This window comes from Hemitrygon akajei, chromosome 3 (genome assembly GCF_048418815.1).
Source record: "Hemitrygon akajei chromosome 3, sHemAka1.3, whole genome shotgun sequence".
Lineage (NCBI taxonomy): Eukaryota > Metazoa > Chordata > Chondrichthyes > Myliobatiformes > Dasyatidae > Hemitrygon > Hemitrygon akajei.
This window is the reverse complement of record NC_133126.1, coordinates 181,516,098-181,542,664: the sequence shown is the minus strand read 5'-3', so window position 1 is coordinate 181,542,664 and position 26,567 is coordinate 181,516,098. Positions and strand designations below refer to the sequence as shown.

Sequence of the window (26,567 nt, the reverse complement as noted above, 5' to 3'; positions counted from 1 at the left end):
CTTTATTACCAGTAAGTGAAGCCTACCAGAATTGGTTGTGGCCCGGCGTCAAGCATAAAGCACAGGACAACACCATAGCAGACAGCGCAATAGCAACCAACGATTTACAGGACAATAGTGCAAACAGCCATGAGCAGCAACAATTAGCAGAATGGTCACATGCACAAATGACAATAATCAAACTTAAATAAATGTGAACATGTAAACAGACTCAATGATTATCAACAGAACAAGGGGAGAAGGAAAGACCATTTAATGGATGTTGTACAGGGTTATTAAACCTGAGTGAGTTTTGTTGGATAGCCACAGGAAAGAAGTGTAGTCCTGTTGGTGATGGACTTGTAGTGCCTCCCTGATGATTTGGTGAATAGATGACTGCTAGAGTAGTAGTCAATTTTTTCCAGTTCTTTTCTTCTCTCTGGCGATGAACAGATCCTTTAATGTTGTAGCTGACAGCAAGTAAACTTCTCCATGGGATGGGCCACTCGTTACGACCTGAATTTAGAGAGGGTGATCTCAGGAAACAAAACAGCCATAGACATGATCACAACACCCTTGAAGATGGCAGAGTAAAAATTCATCAGGATATTCTCTGAGATGTTAAGTTTCCTAAGCTGGTGTAGGAAGAGCAATGTCTGCTAGACTTTCCTAATGATGAGCATAACATAACTTCGGTTATTGGTAATCGTAATCCCCAGGAATTTGAATGGCATGACCACAGACACAGACGGACCATTAATTTCCAAGGGAGAGTAGGAAGGGAGGTGTCAGAGGAAGCTGATCCTCATTTCTACTGTCTTGATAGCATTAAGCTCTATGTTGCTATGAGCACACCATGCTGCAAGACAGTCCATCTCTCTTTGATAAGAGGTCACAACATTATTCAAGAGAGACCAACTATCATTGTGTCATCCACGAACTTCAGAATTTTAGTGGATTTGTCTATAGCGATACAGTCGTTTGTAGAAACTGAGAACAGGAGGGGAAAAAGAAGCCAGCTCAGGGGAGAGCCTATACTTATGGACTTTGGACAGGACAAGTAGGAACCCAACCTTCCGAACACTACCTCATTAGTCTTCTTCTAGACTATTCATTTATTTTATTTTATACTGTAATTTACGGTGCCTTTTTATGTCTTACACTGTACTGCTGCCACAAAACAACAAATGTTATGACATAAATCAGTGATAATAAACCTGATGCTGATTCTGATTCATTTCATAACATCGGTGTATCAAAGTAGTGCAAGGGAAAGCAATAACAGAATGCAGAATAAAACAGTATAATTACAGAGAAAGTGCAGTGCACTGAGTTCTTTAGTATAACATGCCTCCAGTTTTTTTTGCATCTTCTGCCCAGTGGGCGAGTGGAGAAGAAAGAACGTCCTGGGTGGGTTTTGCAAAATAGGGCAAAATTCAGTCAGGACACTGCTCCTGATTTGCTGCCCACTCCCTCAGCTCAAAAATGCTTCTGTGAGAACAGGCAGTACTTCCTGAGGAGACTGAGGTCCTTTGGAGTATGCAGGCCTCTCCTTTGCATGTTCTACCAGTCTGTTGTCACCGGTACAATCTGTGCGGTGCTGTGCCGGGGTAATGGCATCAACATGGGTGATGACAACAGGTTCAATAAACTGATTAGATAGGCTGGTTCGGTTATAGGAGTCAAACTGGACACACTGGAGGCCTTGATTAAACAAAGGACCCTACGGAAAATCCTGGCAATTCTGGGGAGGATGTTTCTCACCCTCTGCGTGATACCTTGGCTGAACAGAGGAGCACTTTTAGTAGTAGACTAAGGCAGCTGAGCTGCTCCAAAGAACGCTATATGAAGTCATTCTTACCCTCGGCCATTAGGATCTATAATGAGTTAAACTGGAGTCGGGGAAGTGATGACCCCCTCTAGTTAGACTGTTTGAGGTAACTTATTTTTTATTTTTTCTTACTTCTAATATTTATATATCTGTACACTTGTAATGCTACTGTAATTTCCTTTGGGATCAACAAAGTATCTAGCTAATGCTTCTATAGTTTACTAGCCAAGGAACAATCATTGCCTTGGCTATTCCATAAGATTCACATTCAACCTTTGTGAAGAAAACACAGAGAAAGAATCTTTTCCACTGGGAAGCTCAGCAAAGTGAATAAAACATGAAAAATCTGCACAATGAAAGATAAGAGAGTTTTAAAAAATTACAGTTGCAAATAATCTCCCGATACTCAGCGAAGTTGATGCACACAAATAACCATTAAACCATCAAGGGACACATAACAAATGAAGCTGTAGGAATTAGCGATCATCTGAAGGAATTGCTGGTAGAAGCTGCCAGCAGGATTTCTCTTCCATCTGCTGTGTGCTGGTGATGCATTCTGCTGCGGAGAGACTATAGACTGCTCTCTGGAAGTCGGCCTGTTGAATTGTGCTTTCAGTCTGCAAATCCCTGGCTACTTCAGTTTGTGTGGACTGCTGGATGCACCAGCCAACTCCCCTTGAATAGTTCATTACATGACTTGCAAAGCCGGTGTGGGCCACTGCCTTTATCTCACGCTAGTTTTCTCAAATCCAAGAAATGATAAGTGCATAGAAATTGGATCACCAACTGCTACACCACTAAGCTGCTACACATAATAAAATGTTAATGAAAGTCAAGGTTAACCTGCAATGTGAAGTCTGCAGTTTTGTTCAAGGTCCTCTGTGTGGCCCAGGAGCCCAAACAAGCATGGTGACATACAAAAATAGGCTGGATGCCACTTACGGGATGTTGAGAGGAGTGTGCATATAGTTTATCCTATATGTGGGTACTCAAGATTCAAGTTTATTTATCACATATACATCGAAACATACAATAAACTGTGTTGTCTGCACTACAGCCAGCACACAGGATGTGCTGGGAGCAGCCCACATGTCTCGCCATATATTCTGGCGCCAACATAGCATGCCCACAATGCTCGGTGGAATAACACAGAATACGACAAACAGCAAAACAAACCCCTCTTCCTCTAATACCAAGACAGTCTGTATTCTTCAGCCCCCAGCCCCCAGTAGGCTTGGATTTGGACTCTGACTTGGATGTGAACACGCAGATTTTGGGTCTTCTACTATCCCAGTGGACAGCTACAGAGGCCGGCTTTCTGGGTACCTGTCAGATTTTCTTCTGTTCAACTTAAAAAGTCAGAAGTCAAGTTTATTGTCATATGCACAAGTACAGGTCCAAATACTTGTAGCTGCATCACAGGCACATAGCATCAGGTGCACAATATTCACAAGAAAATGGCTTCCTTTAACGTGGGTAATGGTTCTTTTTGGTGAGGTACGAGTTGGACATCCACACGACATGATGTATTCATCGGAATACGTGATGCTTTATCATGGTGAAAGTGCTGTTCACATTGGCTTCCTCTAGTAAACTGGTGTTAGTGCAAATGTCCTCCCACCTGATCCTCAAAGTCTCATAAGGTTCTTTGCTGGTATTGTTGCAGGGCTTTCAGATGCCTACTGTAAGTGGCCCATGATTCAACTCCATACAGTAATGTAGGAAGGATGACTGCTCGATAGACCAAAAGTTTTGATTGGAGCTGTAGGTCACAGTTTTTAATCTTGCACAGGTCCCACTAACACTGCACAGGTCGTGGTTGATCTCTGAGGTGATGTCTGCTTTTGAGGAGAGAATGCTGCCAAAGTAAGGAAAGTGGTCTACGTTTCAAGGGTGATATTGTCAACTTTTATGGACGGCTGCATAAATGGCTGGTTGGGTCTTGGTTGTTGTATGAGAATTGCTGACTGATGTCATAACAACAACCTCCTACTCAAGCAACACGCACAAAATGATGGAGGAAATCAGCAGGTCAACCAGCACCTAGGAAAAGAGTGCAGTCGACATTTCAGGCTGAAACCCTTTGGCAGGACTGGAGAAAAAAAGCTGAGGAGTAGATTTAAAAGGTGGTGGGGGGGTGGGAGGAAAGAGCAAAAAGCACTCTTCCACCACAAGATGATAGGTGAAACCTGAAGGGGGAGGGGATGAAGTAAAGAGCTGGGAAGTAAATTGGTGAAAGAGACAGAAGGCCATGGAAGGAAGAAAAGGCAGAGGAACACCATACAGAGGTGATGGGCCAGCAAGGAAATAAGGTGAGAAAGGGAAAAGGGGATGGGAAATAGTGAAGGGGGGTGGGGTGGATGGGCATTACCAGAAGTTTGAGAAATCAATGTTCATGCCATCAAGTTGGAGGCTACCCAAACAGAATACAAGGTGTTAGTCCTCCAATCTAAGTGTGACCTCATCACGTCAGTGGAGGAGGTCATGGATAGACACACCGGAATGGGAATGGGAAGTGGAATTAAAATGGGTGGGCACTGAGTGATCTGCTTTTTCTGGTGGATGGCACGTAGCTGCTCGGAGAAGCGGTCTCCCGATCTACATCAGGTCTCACCGATATGCAGAAGGCCACACCGGGAGCACCAGACACAGTATATGACCCCAATAGACTCACCTGGAGTGTCACCTCACCTGGAAGGACTGTTTAGGGCCCTGAATGGTAGTGAGGGAGGAGGTGTAGGGGCAAGTGAAGCACTTGTTCCACTTGCAAGGAAAAGTGCCAGGAGGGAGATTAGTGGGGAGGGACAAGTGGACAAGGGAGTCGGGTAGGGAGCAAACCCTGCGGAAAGCAGAAAGCGGATGGGAGGGGAAATATGCTTAGTGGAGGGACCCCATTGGAGATGGTGGAAATTTCAGAGAATTATGTGCTGACGTGGAGGCTGGTGGGGTGGTAAGTGACAACAAGAGGAACCCTATCCCTAGTGGGTTGGCAGGAGGATGGGGTGAGGGCAGAATTGGACAAGTTCAGCATGGATGAAGGGAGCAGCACCAATACAGTCATTGATGTAACATGGGAAAAGTGTGGGGCAGTCACCAGTGTAGGCTTGGATAATTCACTGTTCCACGTAGCCGACAAACAGGCAGACATAGCTGGGACCCAAGCGAGTGCCCATAACTACACCTTTTGTTTAAAGGAGGAGCCAAAGGAGAAATCATTTAGAGTGAGGACAAGTTCCACTAGGTGGAGGAGAGTGGTGGTGGAGGGGAACTGGTTGGGTCTGGTGTCTAGAAAGAAACGGAGCGCTTTGAGGACTTCCTGGTGGGGGATGGAGGTGTATAGAGACTTGACATCCATAGTAAAACTCAAATGATGGGGGCCAGGGAACCTGAAATCCTTGAAAAGATCCAGAGCATGTGAAGAGCCACGGATGTAGGTAGGAAGGGACTGAACCAGGAGGATAAAACTGAGTCAAAGCATGCAGATACAAGTTCAGTGGGGCAGGAATAAGCTGAAACAATGGGTCTACCTGGACAAGTGGGTTTATGGATCTTGGGTAGAAGGTAGAAATGGGAGTTGAGGGGTTTGGGAACTATGAGATTGGTGGCCAAGTCAATAAGGTTGGTGATATTGTGGGAGACAATGGCCTCGTGTTCCTTCGTGGCTCCTGTTCAAGGGGTAAGTAAGAGGAGGTGTCTAAGAGTCGGTGCTGGGCCTCAGCAAGGTAGACCAGACTACTACAGCACCTCCCTTATCTGCGGGTTTGATGGTGAGGTTAGGATTAATGCGGAGGGAGTGGAGAGTCGAGCGTTCAGAAGGAGTACAGTTGGCATAGGAGAGAGGAATGTTGAAGTCTACATGGTTGATGTACTGTTGGCAGTTGGCGATGAAAAGATCCAGAGCAGGAGAAGACCAGGGCGGGGTGTCCAGGAAGAGGAGGAGTGTTGAAGACGGAGAAGGGGTCATCAGCACTGGGTAGAGAGCCCTTGCCAAAAAAATGAGCTTGGAGATGAAGGCGGCGGAAGAAGAGCCCAGCGTCGTGGTGGGTGCGGAACTCACTGAGGTGTGGGTACAGGGGGAGAAAGGTGAGGACCTTACTGAGGACAGAACATTCTGCCGCAGAAAGGGGAAGGTCAGAAGGGATGGGGAAAACCTGACATGGATGAAAGCTGGGATCGGAGGGAGGAAGAAGGGTGGTTGTGTCTGAGGAGAATGGAGGTATGGGGTGTTCAGGGAGAGTGGGATGCGAGGAGGATGGAGTATCCAAGGGCCCAGAGCTGGCGGAGGGACCTGAGAGACACGGGATTGTGGAATTGTGCTGGGGGAAGGGGAGACGGGGGTTCCAGCAGAGTCGGAGTTTGAGGTTGCGCAATTGGCATTTGGAGGTATCCAAGGTTGTTGGAACCTGCATTGATGGCAGTGGGGTCCAGGTTCTGAGTCTGCTCTGGATTGTTAGCGCAGCAGGGATCACGGTCTGGAGACATCTGGGCCTGCTGGCATTGGAGTCAGCAGGTTCTGTGGTCTGTAGGCGAACTATCTCACGATTCTTGCAGGACATGAGAAAGTCAAAGAACCAGAAATTGAAAGAATGGATCCGACTGAGGATGAAGAAGCATACAGGTCCATTACAGGCAGCAGAGAGAGAATCCCGGAGTTGTGGAAGTGACTGGGATAGGGACACCAGGTACCTCTTCACGGCAGAAAGCATGGCGCATAGAACACGGTGGGAGAAGCAGTCAATTGAATGTGAGTACCCGGGGTCCTCAGAAGTTCCAAATCGAGAAGATTGAAAACAAACCTGGAAACCGTGTGAGACAAACTGGCAGCAAAGACATGTTCCCAGAAAGGATACATGGCTGAAGAAGCAGGTCTGGGTGGGCATGTGGTCAAAGAGTCAGAGGGCAGCAGGGATCACAGAGGGGGAGCAGTGAGAGAGGGTTTCACTGAACTCCCGTCGAAGGGAGGATTTAAACTTCTTCAGGGCAGGCATGCCTGGAAGAGACTTCACAGCGTAGTAATCCAATCACAGACAAGGGAAAACCTGCAGATGCTGGAAATCTGAGCAACACACACACAGTGCTGGAGCAGTCAGCTAGACCAAAGAGCTGATTATAAACTTCAGGAGAAGGAAACCAGAGGTCCTTGAGCCAGTCCTCATCGGACGATCAGAGGTAGAGAGGGTCAGCAACTTTAAACTCCTTGGTGTTATTAATTTGGAGGATCTATCCAGGGCCCAACACATAAGTGGAATTACAAAGGAAGTACGGCAGTGCTCTACTTCCTTCGGAGTTTGTGGACGTTTGTCATGACATCGAAAACTTTGACAAATTTCTATAGAGGTGTAGTGGAGAGTATATTGACTGGTTGCATCACATCCTGGTAGGGAAACACCAATGCTCTTGAACAGAAATTCCTACAAAAAGTAGCAGATACGGCCTAGTCCATCAAGGGTAAAGCTCTTCCAGCCATTGAGCACATCTATATGAAACACAGTTGCAGGAAAGCAGCATCCATTTTCAGGGATCCCCACCACCCAGGACATGCTCCCTTCCCACTGCTACCATCAGAAAAAAGGCACAGGAACCTCAGGACTCACTCCACCATGTTAAGGGACAGTTACTAACCCTCAAACATCAGGCTTTTGAACCAAAGGGGATAACTTCACTCAACACACTTGCCCCACTTGTTATGGTTATTATTCTATAGATTTATCAAGAATGCCCACAAGAAAATAAATCTCAGGGTTGTATATGGTAACATATATGTACATTGATAATAAAATTACTTTGAACATAAAATTATAAAAACCATACTAGAAAGAAGACAATTAGAAAAAAAAAATTGAAGTCCACTTTAGAGCAAAGTGATCAAAATATTCATAGTATTGTGCAGATTTGTTGAAAAACAGTGATCGAAGAGGTGGTGGTGTAAGACCAGCAGGTGCTATGGATGGCTGGATAAATGGATTTCTTGTCTAATGCGAAAAGATGGTATGATGATAGACGTTCTTTCTTGAACCGGTGCCTTGTATTGATATTATTGAAAGCGGGGAGGCAACTGGCTGTAATTTATTGGGCCAAGTGCGCTACTCTCTGCAGGTTCTTACATTCTTGCACATTCGAAGTACTGTACCAGATCATAATCCAACCAGTCATGATACGTTCCTGGACAGGTCCCAAGCTTTACTTGAAGATATAATTCAGGTAAGTCCCCTTAAAAACCTTCTTGCCAGGTCTATAATGGGGTTATCAGCTGACTTCTACCCTCCATAAACCTGCCACTTGACTCAACACAATGCCCAATATTCCCATGAGTCCAATTTGTGCCCTTCAATTCAATCACCACCTGCTGATTATTGTTTCCCCCTTAAGGAATACCTAACGACCCTGCAATAGTTGTCCTGATGAATGGCCCTGGTGACTGTCTTGATGAAGAGTCCTGGTGAAGGGTCCCGGCCCAAAATATCAGCTGCTTGTTCCTCTCGGTAGACGCTGCCTGACTTGCTGAGTTCCTCCAGCATTTTTGCATGAGTTTCTCAAGATTTTCACCACCTGCAGAATCTCATCTTTCTCTTTTTTTTTCTGGGCGATATTTTTATTGGTTTTTTAAATCAAGAAAGCATAGTACAAAGGAGGCTTGTGCAGTACATAACAAATGTAACAAATATACAATTCACATCTATGAAAGAGATTCACCCATAGTACAATCATGCTTTGGTTATCTCTTCTTTCTCTAACAAACATCTGTTGTCCCAACCCCTTAGAACCTGAATGGCCAAGCTGACTGAATGTTATCACTGCAGCACCTTCACACCAGGTCCAGGACCAGCCTCACACTACCTCACCTTCTCCATGAGCTTGCTCTCTGTAACGTGAAGGCAGCTTCAGTAGCTACAACACCTCAGGCTTTCAGCCCCCAAGTGAGGGTGGCCAACAGGTAAAGCGTTCATTGTCCTTCTACACAATGACCAATGAAAGATCCTTTGCAGGTGCAAATCAAATTCCATGTTAAATAATTATTCCTACTGTCTTTTGTTCTTTTCCCCAGGCACCAGCAGTCAATTCTGACTTATTTAGGTATGTTATTTCTTTCTGATTGCTTTTCTTTCTTCTGTGAGAATAATTCTGGCGCTCGCTACAATCTGCTGCAGAAGAAGCCACAGTTGCTGAACAAGATTGCAATGCAACTTGATAAAAACTTGGTATGGAGTGAGATTCATTCACCAGACTGATTCCTGGTTTGGCAGGTTTGTCGTATGAGGAGAGACTGGATGACTCGCTTCTATTCTTTAGAGAGTGGGAGAATGAGAGTCATTGGTCAGACTGTACTTGGAATATTGTGAGCAGTTTTGCACCTCTTATATAGAAAAGATGTGCTGGCATTGGAGAGGCTCCAGAGGAGGTTCATGTGAATGATCCTGGGAATGAAAGAGTTAACATATGCAGAGGGTTGATTGGCTCTGAACGTGTACTTGCTGAAATTTAGAAGAATGAGGGGGGATCTCATTGAAACCTACTGGATATTGAAAGACCTCGTTAGAGAGGACGTGGAGAGGATGTTTCTGTAGTGGGGAGTCTAGGACCAGGGGCACAGTCTCAGTTTGCAGGGATATTCCTTTAGAACGGAGATGAAGAGGAATTTATACCAGAAGGTGGTGAATCTGTGGAAATCATTGTCACAGAGAGCTGCAGAGGCCAAGTCAGTGGGTATTCTTAAAGCTGAGGTTGATAGGTTCTTGAATAGTAAGGGTATCAATACTTACAGGAGAAGGCAGGAGAATGGGATTAAGAAGGATAATAAATCAGCCATGATGGAATGACAGCAGACCCGATGGGCTGAATGGCCTGCTCCTGCTCCTGTCTTATGATCGTATAGTTTTATGGTCTTATCTAACTCTAGAGCTGAGCTAATCGAAGCGAGGGAACTAAGTCTAGTTCCTGATTTGGTGTTTTAAGCTCAAAACCTGAACGCTGCAAAACCCATAATCGAGCAGATTTGATGGGCCAAATGGTCTAATCCTGCCCCTGGGTTTTATGATCCAAGAACTGGGGATCACAGTCTCAAAATAAAGGTCAGGCCACTTAGGGCAGTAATAAGGATGATGGATCATTGAAATTCTCTAACCCAGAGAGTAATTGAATAATTGAACCTCGATCAATGAGTTATTCAAAACTGAAATCAACAGAGTGCTGGATACTAGAGGCATGAATATTGTATGTGAGTAAGGTAGAAAAATGTTTAATTTCTACAGCTTACTTCGATCCTTTTCAGTGGCCACCAACCCCCCACCCCACCACCATACTAGACGCTGATGCAGCCAGTTAGAATGTTCTCCACGGTACATTTGTAGAATTTCTTGAATGTTTTAGTTGACAAACCAAATCTCCTCAAGCTCCTAATGAAACGTTGCCACTGTCTTGCCTTCTTTATGGCTGCATCAATATGTTGGGTCAAGGTTAGGTCGTCAGAGATATCGACACCCAGGAGCTTGCACTTCTGATCCCTCTATGAGATCTGGTGTGTTTTTCCTCATCTTACTCTTTCCGAAGCCCACAGTCAGTTCGTTGGTCTTGCTGACATTGACTGCGAGGTTGTTGCTGTGACACCACTCAACTACCTGATATCTCTCTCCCCTGTACAGCACTTGAGGTGTGCCTAGCCACACAGTCACGGGTGTAGAGTCAGGAGGGCAGTGGGCTAAGCACACATTCCTGAAGTGCACCAGTGTTGATTGTCAGCGAGGTGGAGATGTTATTTCCAATCCGCACAGATTGTGGTCTTCCAGCCAGGAAGTCAAGGATCCAGTTGCAGGGGAAGGTACAGAGGACCAGGTTCTGTGGCTTCAGATCAGAACTGTAGGAATGGGTGTGTTAAATGCTGAGCTGTAGTCAATCAACAGCATCCTGACGTAGGTTTTTGTATTGTCCACGTGGTCCAAGGCTGTGTGAAGAGCCAATGAGATCACGTCTGCCGTAGACCTGTTCTGGAGTTAGGAAATTGCAGTGGGTCCAGGTCCTTGCTGAGATAGGAGTTAATTCTAGCCAAAATGTGTAAAATGATCATGGAGCAGGTCGAGCCTTGATCCTTACCACAGTTGGATAGCCAAGGGTGCAACTGGGATGCAAAGATTACACAGAATCAGAGTGCCCTGATCAAAAGTAGATTCAGCCCCTCAGGAGAGGGTGACTGAAACACTCTTTTGCCCATGTTTATTCTAATCCGGTGGAGAATGAGGGGCAGTTGCCACTGAAACTCGGGATCTTGTGGGATGAAAGTAACAGAGTCGAGAGGGACCACTACCCCATTGCCCACAAGCTGAGCCTCACCCCCAGCTTAACACTGCGTGCAGCTCAGCTTATCACCACTGGCATCCTTGTTCTGAGGTCCCACCCCTCCAGTTACCAGACTGATGGTATGATTGAGCTCTTCTTAATTTCTACAAGCTTTGGAACCCGAAGACTAATTCCTCATTCAGAACTGAAGGCCTGAGCTCCACTGTGATATAGAACCATTCCAAAGCTGGATTTCCTCTCTAAAACTCTTCAAAGAATGCTGCCACAAGGACACTGAAAATCCTTTCTCAGTTGCTGAACACAGCATCTCGCCCACAAGATAAATCAGTTGCTTTACAGCCATGTGATTGTCAGTGCACCTGGAAGGATGTTGGCTTAACCCTCTCACAGAGGAGATTATAGCAAGAAAGCCAGGTGCTTAAGAGTGTATGCTCGGGCTCAGGAACAACAGTATGGGCACTGAGTGTCAGCAAAGCCAGGAGAATAAATGGACAATGCTTTCTCTCTGCACTTCTGTTATTGACTAAAACTAATACAAATATACTGATATTAATATTCAGGCAACATAGACAAAATCTCAAACATTTTCATAAAGTTTGGCATTCATGGAAGCTTTAGATAATTAACCTGCTTTTGTAATAACAAAAAAATTCTGGCATTGAGATATAGAAGCCAATTTGTAGTTTTAGTAAGTGAAACAGCTGACACCAATTATTCACAACAGCAATTGTTTATTCACAAGCAAGCAATGAAATGCTTCACTCACATGTAAGTCAAACAAGCACTCATCTAAGTCATCCAAACTATAGAAACTACAACACTAAATATTCGATACACTTGTTAAATCTGTCCAAGTTGCACAACAAGATTAAACAAGTGACGGACAACTACTCAGCTTGAAACAGAAGTCCTTCCCCCTGTTAACTGCAGCACACCTTCCAAATGGCTTCTCCTGATCTTCACAGCCTGAAGTGGCTCAGGGTCAAGGGAGACTAGCGCAGGTGAGTTCACCTTTATACACCAGACCTGAACGCAGTCACAGGTATCGCAGCACGTGACCTGGGAAAGAAATTGGTGCCACAGGGCACACAAGCCTACCAATGGGAAGGCAGCAACATAACTTGAGCAGGCCCATCATTAGCCAGCGACTTTCGGAACAATGTTCGATCAGCAAGTAAGTTAGCCTTCCGTATAACAGGTATCATACACAAAGTAGTGAATGAGTGATTAAGGTTTCTGGCACAAATTGAAGCCATTCAGCTCATCATTCGAAACTCGTGGCTGAAATTAAACCTGTATTCTATTGCACTACATGGGCACACTGGTCAAATATCACTCACAGACCACATCAATCACTTGTTGTAATGCCTTACCATTATACCCTTTGTTTTTATATTCAAGTCCTCTCAATACGAATGCTAACATTGCATTTGCCTTTCTTATCACCGACTCAGACTGCAAGTTACATTTAGAGACCCAACACCAAGCCCTGTGAAACACCACTAATTACCGGCAGCAAAGCAGAAAAGGCTCCCTTCATTCCCAATTTTTGCCTCCTGCCAGTCAGCCAATCTTCCATCCATGCTGATGTCTCTGCTGAAATGCCACGGGCTCTTATTCTGTTGTGCAGCCTCATGTGTGGCACCTTGTCAAAGGCCTTGTGAAAAATCCATCTACACAACCGCTGACTCTCCTTTGTCTGTTATTGTTATTTCCTCAAAAAATTCCAACAAATTTGTCAGGCAAGAATTCCCCTTAAGGAAATCATTCTGACTTCAGTATATTTTACCATGTGCCCACAACTACTGCAAAACCTGATCCTTCCCATCTATTCCGCTCCAATATTTTTTCATCCACTGAAGCCAGGCTAACTGGCCTATAATTTCCTTTCTTCTGCCTACCTTCCGTCTTGAAGAGTGGAATAGCATTTGCAATTTTCCGAAACTATTCCAGAATCTAGTGATTCTTGAAAGATCACTACTAATGCCTCCACAATCTCTACAGCTACCTCTTGCAGAACCCTAGAGAGTAAGGAGTTTGTACTTTTTTCCCTGGGACCATGTGGTGCTCCAGCTGCTCCAGTTTCCTTCTACATTCCAAAGATGTGTGGGCGAGGGTGGTAAGAGTGGGCACACTATGTTGGCACTGGAAGCACTTGCAGGCTGACCCTAGCACATCTTGGACTGTGGTGGGGGTTAACACAAAGGTCACTATGTTTCATAAATACAAGAGATTCTGCAGATACTGGAAATCCAAGGTAACACACAGCAAAATGCTGGAACTCAGCAGGTCAGGCAACATCTACCCAGGGGAATAAACGGTCAATGTTTCAAGCCAAGAACTTTCAGCAGCCTATATACATCACTCCAATTTTTAGTGATATCTTTGTGTTTGTATAATGGAGGAGAACTGCAAGGGAATGGGTTAAAAGGGGAAATGAATCACAAGGAATTTAAAAATAGCACTGGAATGTGACCATAGATTCATCTTTCAGTGCCATAAGTGACCTTCTCAATATGAAGTCTGTTCCTTTACCAACAGACAGTCAGTTTGATCAGCCTTTACTATCGAGCCTTGGCAGACTCCATTCAAACTCTAACCTTTGATGAAACATGATTACATTATTCCTGCAATGAGATTAGTAACAAGGGCTGTGTTTAAAATGGATTAGTCAATCAGTTTGCTGGTTGTGAGCTTAGCAGGGTAGGCCATTCAGCAAGTGACAGGGCTGCACAGTGAATAGTGGGGCTCTGTTGAAGAATTTACCCTGATTTACCATATTTTACTGTAAAAGAATTTCATCGCCAAATTACTGTAAGAGACTTTGCCCATTATCAAACAGAAATAAAGTCACAGACCTCGATATATGGTTGACCCTTTAACACACGACCATGAGGAGCCATCGCCTTATGACTCCATTAATGTCAGGTTACATCTTCAATTTATACAGTAAATTCTGGGCAATAGCCAACAGCTTAAATTTATACAGTAACTTCAGGGAAATAGCCAACAGCTAAACATACTTGGTCAGCGATTTCAAGAAGCACTTGATAGGTATCAGCAAATGTTCCCATGCAATACACAAAATGAGTATTGCCGTCTACAGTCTGTTCCTCTATTAGCTAGACAATCTCGGACAAAGGTTAACAATACCTCATCTTCGGCTTCGTCTATTGCTAGCTATTGTTAGCTCACGCAAGCAAGGCAGCGTCTGCATTTCATGACCCAAGTCTTGAGCAATACTTAGCTGGTCAAGCTTGACAACAACATTTAATTCAAAATTTAATTTTCCTCGTAAGTTTTTTTTCCACAGGTACTGAGCTGTGCAGTAGAACAAAGGGACCTAGGAATATAGATCCACAATTCCTTGAAAGTGTCATTAAAGGTAGATAGAGTCGTAAAGAGAGCCATTGGAATATTAGCCTTCATAAATCAAGGCATGAAGTACTGTAATTGGGATGTCATGTTGAAATTGTATAAGATGTTGGTGAGGCTGAATTTGGAGTATTGTGTACAGTTCTAATCACCTACCTACTGGAAAGATATTAATAAGCTTGGAAGAGTGCAGAGAAAACTTACACGAATATTGCCAGGTTATAGGGAAAGGTTGAATAAGTTAGGACTTTATTTACTGGACCACAGGACCATGAGGGTAGATCTTATAGAGCTATGCAAAATCATGATGGATACTTGCAGGCTTTTCCCCCTCAGATTGGATGAGACTAAAACTAGAGGTCATAAGTTTAGGGTGAAAGGTGAAATATTTAAAGGGACTCTGAAGAGGAACTTCTTCATTCAGAGGGCAGTATAAATTCAGAATGAGTTGCCAGCAGAAGTGGTGTTAATGGGTTTGATTGCAATAGTTAAGAGAAGTTTGGAGGGGTACAGGGATGAGAGAGACATGGAGGGCTATGATCCAGGAGCAGGTACATGGAATTAGGCAGAAAACCAACCTGGCATGGACTAGATGGGCTGAAGAACCTGATTTTTTGCTGTAGTGCACTATGACTAGAGACTGAGTTTTTTTTTAACCAATGTGTAACTTTCAAGTGATTGGATCTGATTGGCAGACTACAGAAGTTAAAGACGGCAGACAATGTCTCTCCAGATCAAAAAATCAAAGAAATGCAGATACTGGAAACCTGAAAAATAAATAGAAACACTCAGAAGGTAGGGAGCATCTGTGGAGAGAAACTCAGACTTAATAATTCTGTGTATCGCATGGGAATTTATTCTCCTTCATCTATGGAGAATAAAATGGGAGCTTCAAATCACTCCTTCTGTGGAAGATAACCAAGAGAATGGATCAGGAAGCAGTGTGCCAATAATTTGCCCTTGAGAATGCCTAACATTACCTGGAAAACTGCTGCTTTTAAACTGTAATGTCAAATTCCAGATGAAAGCCACCATTGTTTTGTTGCCGACGTACCGTCAGCTGTGTGTTGAGACGGGGCTGTGACATACCGCTGTAATGACTTGGCTGCTAATACGGTTGTTCATCTGTTACGCTAGGCTCTCCATTGTCAAAGCGTGGCAGCAGGTGCAGAGCAGAGGAAGGAAATGATTAGAAAGGATCGGTGCCCAGATTAAGCCAGAATTCAATCTGTGAACTTGGAAATTGCATTTTGAGGCTAAATGAAAATCAAAGTGACCCTGCAGCATCAGAAACAGAATGACAAAAAGCTACGCAAACAGCCGCTTCACAAACTGGATGGGAAACAGAGGAGTTCTACAGAGAAGAGAGGCTGCACACCCCTCAGATCTCACTGGTCACCTGGAAGGAAAGAGTTGTTTTCCAACGTTTGCAGAAGAATTTGAATTCTGGGGTCCAATTATTCCCCGGGATATTGTCCCAGATGTCATTTTCTGTAGGAGGTGACTTGAATCTGGGTTTCATTGGAGAACCCAGTCCCTCGTGGGCATTTTCTGTCAGGGATCACAAGCAGGATTAGGAGCACAGTATGGTTGTTGTCCTTTAGAAAAAAAATGCTACCCAGGCCAAATAAACCAAAGCAAAAACTCATACAGTCACAGGATTATACAGATCAGAGATGGGCCACTTCATTGCCCAGAAGAAGTCCGCTAACCTGAAGAATCTACTATCTATTTCCCTCCACAGTTGCTGCCTGAATGAGAGTTCCTCTGACATCTTGTTTGTTGCCTCCTTTCATTGCCCGATGCTTGCCTATGCGCATTTACCTGCATTAGGGTCATACCTGTCTGCTCTTTTCCTAAGTAATTTTCTAATTGTCTTCTAAATGTTGTTATTGTACCTGTCTCTACCATTTCCTCTAGCAACTCAATCTAGATAACGGCTATGCTTTGTGTGGAAAAACCTACTCCTCTAATCTTCTTTCCCTCCTCAACCAAAACGTATGCCCTCTAATCCAAGACTCCCCTTCCCAAGGGAAGAGCCTCTGGTAACTATCCTATCAATGCCCCTCATAATTTAGTAGACATCTCTCAGCTTCCTACATGCCAATGGCAATAAACCCAACCTATCTAATCTCCCTTTATAACTATAGCTCTCCATCCACCACCTGCTCCCATGGCTTCACATGACCCATATCGGGGGGGGAGGGGGCTATGCAGGTGCTACCCCTTGCCAAATTGTGACCTGCAGGCTAGTGGAGGGCAGGAGCACTTTACACTTCCTTTGGTAGAGATGTATCGCCACCCAAGTATGGATAATAAATTAACCAAAATCAAGAAATCACACTATTGGCTAGAAATGCTTTGCAAGTGTTTAAGTTACCTAAGATTTTAAAACCACATATTTTAAGTTAACCGTCAGGCTGACAACAGAATCGGGGTTGGACTATTAATCCAATTGCACAGAATTAATCAGCAGTTATTAGTATTCTGAGGCAATTTATTTCATTTTTCATTTCACAAACTATTATGCTGAAATCAGCAAAAACACCATGATAACAAAATGTCCAACGTCAGGAATAATTGAGTGTTTCTGCAAACTGCGAAGGCAACGAACATGTCAAATAATGAAGAACTGCTTGAAGGATTATCTCTCTGAGTACATCTGTCACGTTTGTGGAGCTTCACTGGATTTACTTTGTTGGCCTGTTTCTTCAACCAATCTCCTTAATAATTTTCAGGTTATGAGTGAAACATTGCCAATGTGAACATACTGTTCGCATACTGAATGAAATGAATTACTGTTTTCTTTGATGCTGTTTAAGTCATAAGCCCATTAGAACCAGATTTACATTGTTGGATGAGCTGTCTTTTACTATCCACAGCAGTGTAGCAGTTGGAGTAACACTGTTACAGCTTGGAGCGTTCCGGAGATTGGAGTTTAGTTCTGGTGCCGTCTGTAAGGAGTTTGTACGTTCTCCCCATGAATGCATGGGTTTCCTCCCACAGTCCAAAGACATACCAGTTAGTAGGTTATTTAGTCATTGTAAATTATCCAGTGATTAGGCTGGTGGACCGCTAGGCAGAGTGGCTTGTTGGGTCGGAATGGCCTGGTCCACGCTGTATGTCTGAATTAAATAAATCCTTCTTGCCAATGACCAGCAACGAGGCTTCTCTTATTGTCCAGTAACTGCGGAGGAGTCTGAGCTGGAACATATAGAATCCTCTGAGCACTGTGTTAAGTCAAGACTGGGAGACAAAATAGCTTCAGATAATTGAAGATAGTTACAAACATGAGTTAAATGGACAATGGCATTATTGCATTCCACTGGAGTGCAGACTTACCACATTGTTTTCCTGTACATACAAAACCTACAAGTTCAGTTGTTGACTTGCCTTCTCAGACACTAGCACATCTTGTCTGTGCACACCTGCTTTACTGCTGGTTTCATGGAGCTGCACCCAGACCAAAGCCCTCTGTTCCCCTCCCACCCATGTTCCTATCCAAACTTCTCTTAAATGTTGCATTTGGCACTTCTGTTTTTGTTTGTTTGTTGGGGTGTTTTTTTCAAACCACTTCTGTAGAGAAATTTGCCAAGAGCAACCACGGTCATGGGACCATGATCACCTGCGTCATTCGACATGACACATAATGATAGTGATGATGATTGTAATGTATGGATTGATTTCTTTTAGAGCAATGACTCCCCTTAGCACTACATATTGATTTGTTGTCTGCGCATGCACCTTGCTCTCTCTCGCTCGCTCTCTCACTGCAATGTGAATCCACCAGCTGAAGCCATCTCCCACGTGCGTGTTTTTATTTTAATTCATACGTAGTTGCAAAGACACAACAAATTAGCCACACATTCGACCTGAATGTCAGAAAATATCACAAACTGCACCAACAGTTATAGAACGAAACAGCGAGAGGAAAGAGTTAAAAGTTCAGAAGCCGTCGGGAACGCTAACAAAGGGACGAGTGAGTACAGCATAGCACACAGTGATAGACGTGCCACTAGCAAAATATAAAGTGAAAATAACTTGACGATGGCTTCAGTCGGGAAAGTTGATGAATTTGATAGCACTAATGAAGGCTGGGAGTCGTATATCAAGAGGGTGTAACTGTATTGTTATGCGAACAACATGGAGGAGCAAATGAAAGCCCCCCACTCTTCTTAGCTTAATGGGTCCTAGGACGCACAGTCCCTTACACAACTTAGTAATCCCTGAAAAGCCAGCAAGCAAGATGTTCAACATAATTGTTACAATTTTACAAAATTTCTTGAACCCAAAACTGCTGGTAATAACTGAGAAATTTAGATTTTATATAAGGAACTAGTCAAAGGATGAAAGTATTTCTGAATACATTGTAGAACTGTGCAAACTTTCCCAGTGCTATGACTTTTGAGACGGACTAAGGGACAGACTTATATGTGGCATGCATAGTCAAAACACTCAAAAGAGGCTACTGTCATAGAAACCTAACCTTAGGACAGTCATTGAGCATTGCAATATCATTAGAGACTGCAACAAAGGATGCAGAAGAACTACAGGAAAAGGAGGTTAGAATGTGAAAAGCACAAAATGTCCCTGAATGGTGCAAAAAGCCAAAAATGTTATTGATGTGGTCCTCCTGCCATCTGGGAAAAGGCTCCGAAGCATTCGGGCTCTCATGACCAGACTATGTAACAGTTTCTTCCCCCAAGCTATCAGACTCCTCAATACCCAGAGTCTGGACTGACACCTTGCCCTATTGTCCTGATTATTATTTATTGTAATGCCTGCACTGTTTTTGTGCACTTTATGTAGTCCTGTGTAGGTCTGTAGTCTAGTGTAGATGTACAAAAAAGATCCTTCATCAGTCTAGTGTAGCTTTCTCTGTGTTGTTTTTTTACGTAGTTCAGTCTAGTTTTTGTACAGTGTCATGTAACACCATGGTCTTGAAAAATGTTGTCTCATTTTTACTATGTACTGTACCAGCAGTTATGGTCGAAATGACAATAAAAGTGACTTGACTTGACTTGAAATCCTCCCATTATGGAAATGGCTGTTGATTCAAACAAAAAGTTTGCAGAAAGTATCACAGACAAGGTCACATAGAGAGAATGTGCAAAGCAGACAAAAAGCACAACTGAGTGAAAAGTTTCAAACACAAAACTAAGCAAATATGTAAAGTGACTGAATGTGGAACAGAATCAGACAACACAGAGCCTGACAAAGGGGAACTGTTATGTCTAGAACTGCATAGTATTACTGAAGCAGATCACAATGGATGTGTCTGGTGTAAAACTGAAAATGGAACTGGACGCAAGATCCGCTTTATCTATAAGTTCAGAGGCTACAACAGACTGCTTTCTAAGATAGCATTCTAAGGCTCTACTGTCACAAGGATTGTTACAGAAAATCTTCCCCACTAAATGCAATACCTTATACAACAGCTCACCTCTGTGCGACAGGAGAGCACACATCACAGTACAATTGTCTCTGTTTTATTTCATACATTATTATAGTGTGTAGTATTTTTCTGTACTTCATTATTAGTTATTATTATTATTATTATTATTATCTATTATTATTGCTAAGTGCATTTTTAAATGTTGCTGCTGTAACAAAATAATTTCCCACTCGGGATCAATAAAGTACTTATTATTATCATTATTATTAGAAAGGACCTCAGTGATGCTAAAGACCTACCCAGGCAAAAAAAGTGTCTCCCAAAGGCAAACTGAAGGTGAATGCGACATATGGAGGCAAAACACAGCAGTTAGAGCTTTATGTATTGAAAAGTGGAGGGCCAGCACTTTTTGGGCTTAAATGGTTGAGAAAATTCCAACTAGACTGGCACACAATCAAAGCTCTCAATGTGTCATCAACAGATTGAAGACCTGGCCAGAAGCTGGTTGGAATGCCAAAAAGTTCAAAATGCACTCCACAGGCACCGTTACACCAACGGGAGTGGCCGTCACCACCATGGCAAAGAGTACATATTGACTTTTCTGGGCCATTCATGGACGCCATGTTCCTGATTGCTGTTGATGCTCATTCGGAGTGACCGGAGGAAATACCAATGAAATCAACCACCTCAGCAAAAGACTGTCTCCACCCTGAGGACTATCTTCATCAGAAACAACTTAGCAGAACAAATTGTGAGTGACAATAGACCACTATACATGTCAGAAGAATTCCAACTGTTCATGAAGAAAACTAGCATCAAGCATTTCAAGTCAGCTCCTCACCACCCAGCAACGAATGGGTTAGCTATATGGTTTCAATGGGTACATTTAATGTCAGAGAAATGAATACAATAAACATCCTGAAATTCTTTTTCTTCGCAAATATCCACAAAAACAGAAAAGTGCTTGAAAGAATGAATGATAGTTATATTTTAGAATCCCAAAGCCCCCCCCCCAGCTCCCCCCTCCCACACATAAACAGCAGCAAGGCAAGGACCACCCTCCCCCACCAGTGAAAAAGCATCGGCGCTCCCCACCAAGCACCCAAGTGTGCAACAAAGCATCAAGTGGACTCCCAGTAGGATAACTACAAGAACTGGACCATTAATGTACACAGTGGATGCTGGAAATCAGACATGGCGACGTCATGTGGACCAGATACTGGATGCTCAACCAAAGAACACACCTGAGTGGATTGCATCCAACAAGACGGACACATCACAGCCACCGGACTTACCTCTCAGTGATGATCATGTCACTGACAGCAACGTGACACTGGCAACTGAGAACGTTGTCTTTGACGAGACACCTGCCAAACCTGATGTCACTCCAGAGGTCCAGAGGTGTGATGAGAATGATAGCGTTGACAAGACACCTGCCAAACCTGATTCCACTCCACAGGTCTAGAGGCATTATCCTGAAAGAAGCAGAGCGCCACACAAAAGACTGAGCCTTTAGAACTATGGACCGTTACTGTGAAAGCATGTTTACTTGATATGGTTTGTGACAGTGACATTGAATGCCTGGTACATACACAGCATCATTAATCTAAAGGGGGAGGAATTGTAATGTAAGGATCTCTTTCCTGTGAACCTAGTTTAGGGAATTAAAATTCATAAAACAAAAGATTCTACAGATGCTGGAAATCCAAAGCAACACGCGCACAATGCTGGAACTCAGCAGGTCAGTCAGTGCCTCTGGAAATGAATCAACAGTCCACATTTTGGGCCGAGACCCCAAAGAAGAGTCTTGGCCCAAAATGTCAAATATTTATTCATTTCCATGTTAGAATTCCATTCCTGCCTTTGACTGTAGGCTAGTTTTACACTAGTGACTGATGTAGGACACAACCCATTGGAACTTTTGCAAACCAGGTCAGATGTAAGACACTGTGTGCTTACAAGTTCTATTTGATAGACTCATCATTTAGGTCACATACAAATCTATCTCACCATACGTGGTTTAAAAATTCACCAAAGCCAATCCTTTGATAAATCTTTTACAGCAACAATTTATTTGCTGGCTGTTTCGCCTGTTCTTTGAATCTTCCTGCCAGACTTGGAATTCTCTGCATTTTCAAGTGGCTGTAGATTGAAACTGTCGTCCACTTTCTGTGCTATGTCAATGAATAAAATATCTTTGACTTCTGTGTAATTATCAGAGAGTCAGACTCAAGCTAATGTCTGCAACAATTGCTTTCCTGGCAGAATTCTGTGTCTGAGGAGCTTTCACTTCAAACATAGTACCTGGTCGGAAGAATTGTCCAGTTCAAAGTTCAAAGAATGTTTATTATCAAAGTATGCACACTAGTGGTCACCAACCTTTTTAAGCCCAAGATCCCCTACCTCGGCCTTAGTGAAAGGCGAGATCGACCCCCAAATCAATTAGTCACACGCATGCGCACCGGGGCAGAAAAGACCAGAAGTAAAACCCCACAACCTGGAAGTAGAAATAATGTATAAACACCAGGGGTCACCACCCTTTTTTGCACCGCAGACGTGTTTAATATCGACAATATTCTTGTGGACCGGCTGACAGGCGTGTGTGGGGAGTGTTAAACGCGACCAGAATACAGCAATACTCGAAGCAGGTTCCTTATGTGCAGTCTATTCCGCAATTTAGTTTTCATGGCTCTCAGCACTTAGCTGCTGTCCTGCCTGCTCGCGTTTTTTCCACTGGAAAAAAACTCAATGGGTTTGTCTTGGACAGGGTGCAGGGTGCTTGAACTCAAGTTGCCGAAGCAGTTTTGAGTGCTTCATTGCCTTATTAGACAATCTCCCGCCTGCCCGCCGCCAGACGCCTTGGCCAGGTGCGGCTGTTCCCGTACCAGGGCCGCGGCGGTCGCAGTCCGGAGAGAGCGACCGACCGAGCGAGGAGTGCGACAGGGCACGCACCCGCCCCCTTGTAGGATCTATCGGCCAGCTAAAGTTTGGCTCGCAGCGAGGTAGCTGCTCTGCTACTTACGAAACCCTGAGCCTGAATTAGGTCGTCTGCAAATATTTTAGCACTGGGTTCCCTACGAACAGTCAGTGTGCTAAACAGGTTTAGAGGCGGCACCCATCTGTCCGCGCTCCAGGCCAGTAGCATCGGTACTTCCCGCTGGTTGTACGAGGTGGCCGGTTAGCCGAGGCCAACCAGTGATCCCAGCGCGAGGCTGTCACTGTGTTTAGGTGACTGATGACCTTGTGTGTATTCAGGTTCAACAGTGGGCGTGACGGAATGAGGAAAGGTGTAGCTGACTCATATTGTTTCAGATTGCCAAATCATATCCTGGGACCACTGAAGTACACTGTGTAGTGTACACACATGCGCACTGGGCCGAAAGAATGGAACTAAAACCCCGCAACCCGGAAACAATCTCTCAACAGTATTTGTGGGGTTTTCTCGGGATCTACTGGGAAAGTCTCAAAGATCGACCAGTCGATCGCGATCGACGGGTTGATGACCACAAATGTACACTATATACATCCTTCAGGTTCAAAGCAACACACATAAAATGTTGGAGGAACTCAGCAGGCCAGGCAGCATCTATGGAAAAGAATAGACCGTCGACGTTTCGGACCTTCTTCAGGTCTGAGAAGGAAGGGGGGGGAGGAATGCCTGAATAAAAAATGTGGTGGGAGGGGAAGGAGGCTAGCTGGAAGGTGAGAAAGGTCGAGGGCTGAAGTAGTGTGGCAGTGGGGCTGGGTGAGTGCGTTGTCGAAGAGTTGGTGGGCAACAGAGATCACAGAGGGGGAGCAGTGATAGAGGGGTTCTCTGAACTCCCATTGAAGGGAAGGTTTAAACTTCTTTAAGCAAACCTCGGAGAGGCTTCGCAGTGGAGCGGTAAATCACAAACGCGAGAAAATCTGCAGCACAGGCAGCTACAGAACAAAGAAACCCAACAGAACCCATTAAAAAAGGATGGCCATCAAACACCCAGCGGGCAGAAAAAAAGTCATGCAAGCAATAAAAGTAAGCAAATAAAATCCAGAACTGAAGTTCATGAAAGTGAGTCCATAGCCACGAAGCCAGTCCAGGAGCCCTTTAGGTACAGGCCACAGCCACGAAGCCAGTCCAGGAGCCCTTTAGGTACAGGCCACAGCCTCAGTTCAGTGCAGAGATGAGCAAAACTTATGGAATAGTGCTCTGAACACTGACCTGTCCCTTGCCTCTGGCCCCCAGTACCCTGACTTTCTCAATCTGACCCGGCACTTATATCAGCCAGACCTCATTCCCAGACCTGGGCCTGGGCCCCACTGCCTCAACCCAGCTCTGCCACATCAAATCACCTCATAGTCTGCACAAGCAATAGTCAAACATTGGCTGATTCCCCACTCTCGGGCCCGGGCTCAGCAGCCTCAATTTGGCCCATACCCGCCACACCGCAACGGCCCTGCACCTTCCAGACCAGTTCCCACCGCAGAAATGCCAGGTCATACAGGTGGTTCTAAATCTCAGCTCCGTGAGGAAATTTACAAGCTATATTGATTGCAATGATCATATCTGGGAAAAAGTACAATTAATACAGTAATTTGTAGTTCTGTTTGCTTCCAGCAAGTTGTCACCGTGTTTTACCAGCACCATCTTCAACCAGAACCATGCTTTCCATGTATGCTGCAGAGGACTCTTGTCAACTGAACACTCCTCTGCTTGTCTACATATTTTGTCTGCGTTTTAGCTGCCAACTTGTTCCAGTTCTCAGCTAAAGTGATACGGTGTTGATCTGTATTTAGTCCGTTTCTTGCACCTTATTTGATCGCTGCAGTCTCGCTAATGCAATCAGCAGGTGAGCATGCATTTTTACCTGTCACTTATTAGGTACAACAGTTTTACTGACACGCACAATAAACAGATTGCACCAACTTTCTCATGCTTATCTAAATTCTCAGAGTGAAGGTGAATAAAGATGTAAAGTCTGGGGAAGGCAACAGTGCACATCAATGTATTTGTGTGGTCTTCGCTTTCTGAACAACTTTCCAACACTCCTAGCCCCTTCATTGATTTCACTGATGTCCATTGACAGAGTCAGACTGGGAGTATTTAAAAGGTGATTCAGTTAACAACGTGCCATGGAGTACAACAGAAAGCCAAATTAATTAGGAACTTTTATTATTTCTCCTCTTTCTCATCAAGTTAAACAATTTCTGTGTTAATATCTTTCCTGAACAAAAAGGAGGGTTGAAGGAAATTCGGTTCAGGGGAAATAAATGAGAATAAAGGTTCAGCAGAATGCAACACTGATTGGATCAGGGAATTCTGAGAGTTACAGGGTCTAATAAGACACCAGCCACTCTGCAAGCAGGACTGAATATCCCAGGGAATGAGAGGGCCAGTCTCCTGTGACACCACTAGCAGACAGATCAAAATGGGAAAATAAACTCAAGAGATTCTGCAGATGCTGGAAATCAGGAGCAACGCACACAAAATGCCGGAGGAACTCAGCAGGACAGGCAGCATCGATGGAGAGGAATAAACAGTCGACAGTTTGGGCCAAGACCCTTCATCAGGCTTGGAAAGAAACGGGGAAGAAGCCGGAATAAGAAGGTGAAATGTGAAAATCGTAAAGGAAAGTATACAGCTGGTGAAAGTTGAAAGCATGGGGCGGCACGATAGCATGGTGGTCAGCACAACGCTTTACAGAACCGGTGTCCCAGGTTCAATTCCCACTGCTGCCTGTAAGGAATTTGTACATTCTCCCCAGGACTGCATAGGTTTCTTCTGGGAGCTCCAGTTTCTTCAGATGTACAATTGGTAGGTTAATTTGTCATTGCAAAATTGTACCATGATTGGGCTAGGATTAAATCAGGGGGTTTCTAGGCTGCATGGCTCGAAGGAACAGAAGGGCTTATTCCACACTGAGTCTCAATAAGTAAATGATGATAAAGAAACGTGAAGAGGCAATTGTTCTGATAAAGCAGTAATTGTGACCAGGTGCTTTTAGCATTCTGTCAAGGTGGCATCTGGAACAGAGATAATCTGTATTAGAAATCACCATCACAGCGATACCTGATTATGCATTACATCTGGAATCACAATCAAGCACCTCATGTCAAGCCTAACATTAGGTTTAAATAGTGTTTCACACTGGTTTCGCTCTTTGAGACTGTTTGCACATCGAAGATATGTGTTGTGGTACCTTGATGGTGCAACGTAACCAAGATTTTGCTTCAAAAGTGAAACCATTCAAACTTGTCTCCTGCCCAAGAGAATGTTGCACATCGATTCCACTGCCAAAACTGAAAATAAAAAACCAGAAAAGGAGCTTAAGAGATTAGGGAATAAGATTATAGTGCAGCCAGGAGAACGCTATAACATAATTAAAAGAATAAAATGAAAACGAAGAAACAGGAGGAAAGGGGAAGAAAATATGAGTTGATTCTGGCTGAGAGTGAATGTGCTGAAAAAGCAGGTCACTCCTTCTATTACGGGCATTTTTAACCATCTCCATCTTCGCTAGGGTCCTGGGAAACAGGGTATCAAGTGCCTGTTCCAAGCACTGTACATCTCATATAGCAATGTTAAGAATTTAATGAGTTCTGTTTAGCATACCTTTCCGGTAGGTCCTGACAGTAATGTTGCAACACAATGTTACAAACAAGCACCTCAGATCTTAACAGCGGGACTTAAAGCTTTGTACTTGATTTGACACATTCATA

At 44.0% G+C, this 26,567-nt stretch overlaps 1 long non-coding RNA gene across 1 annotated transcript in view; it reads right to left on the bottom strand.

The window, feature by feature from the left end:
• Positions 1-26,567, bottom strand: part of LOC140725705 (uncharacterized) — a 50,359-nt gene that overhangs the window by 22,720 nt on the left and 1,072 nt on the right. The window lies entirely within an intron of this gene.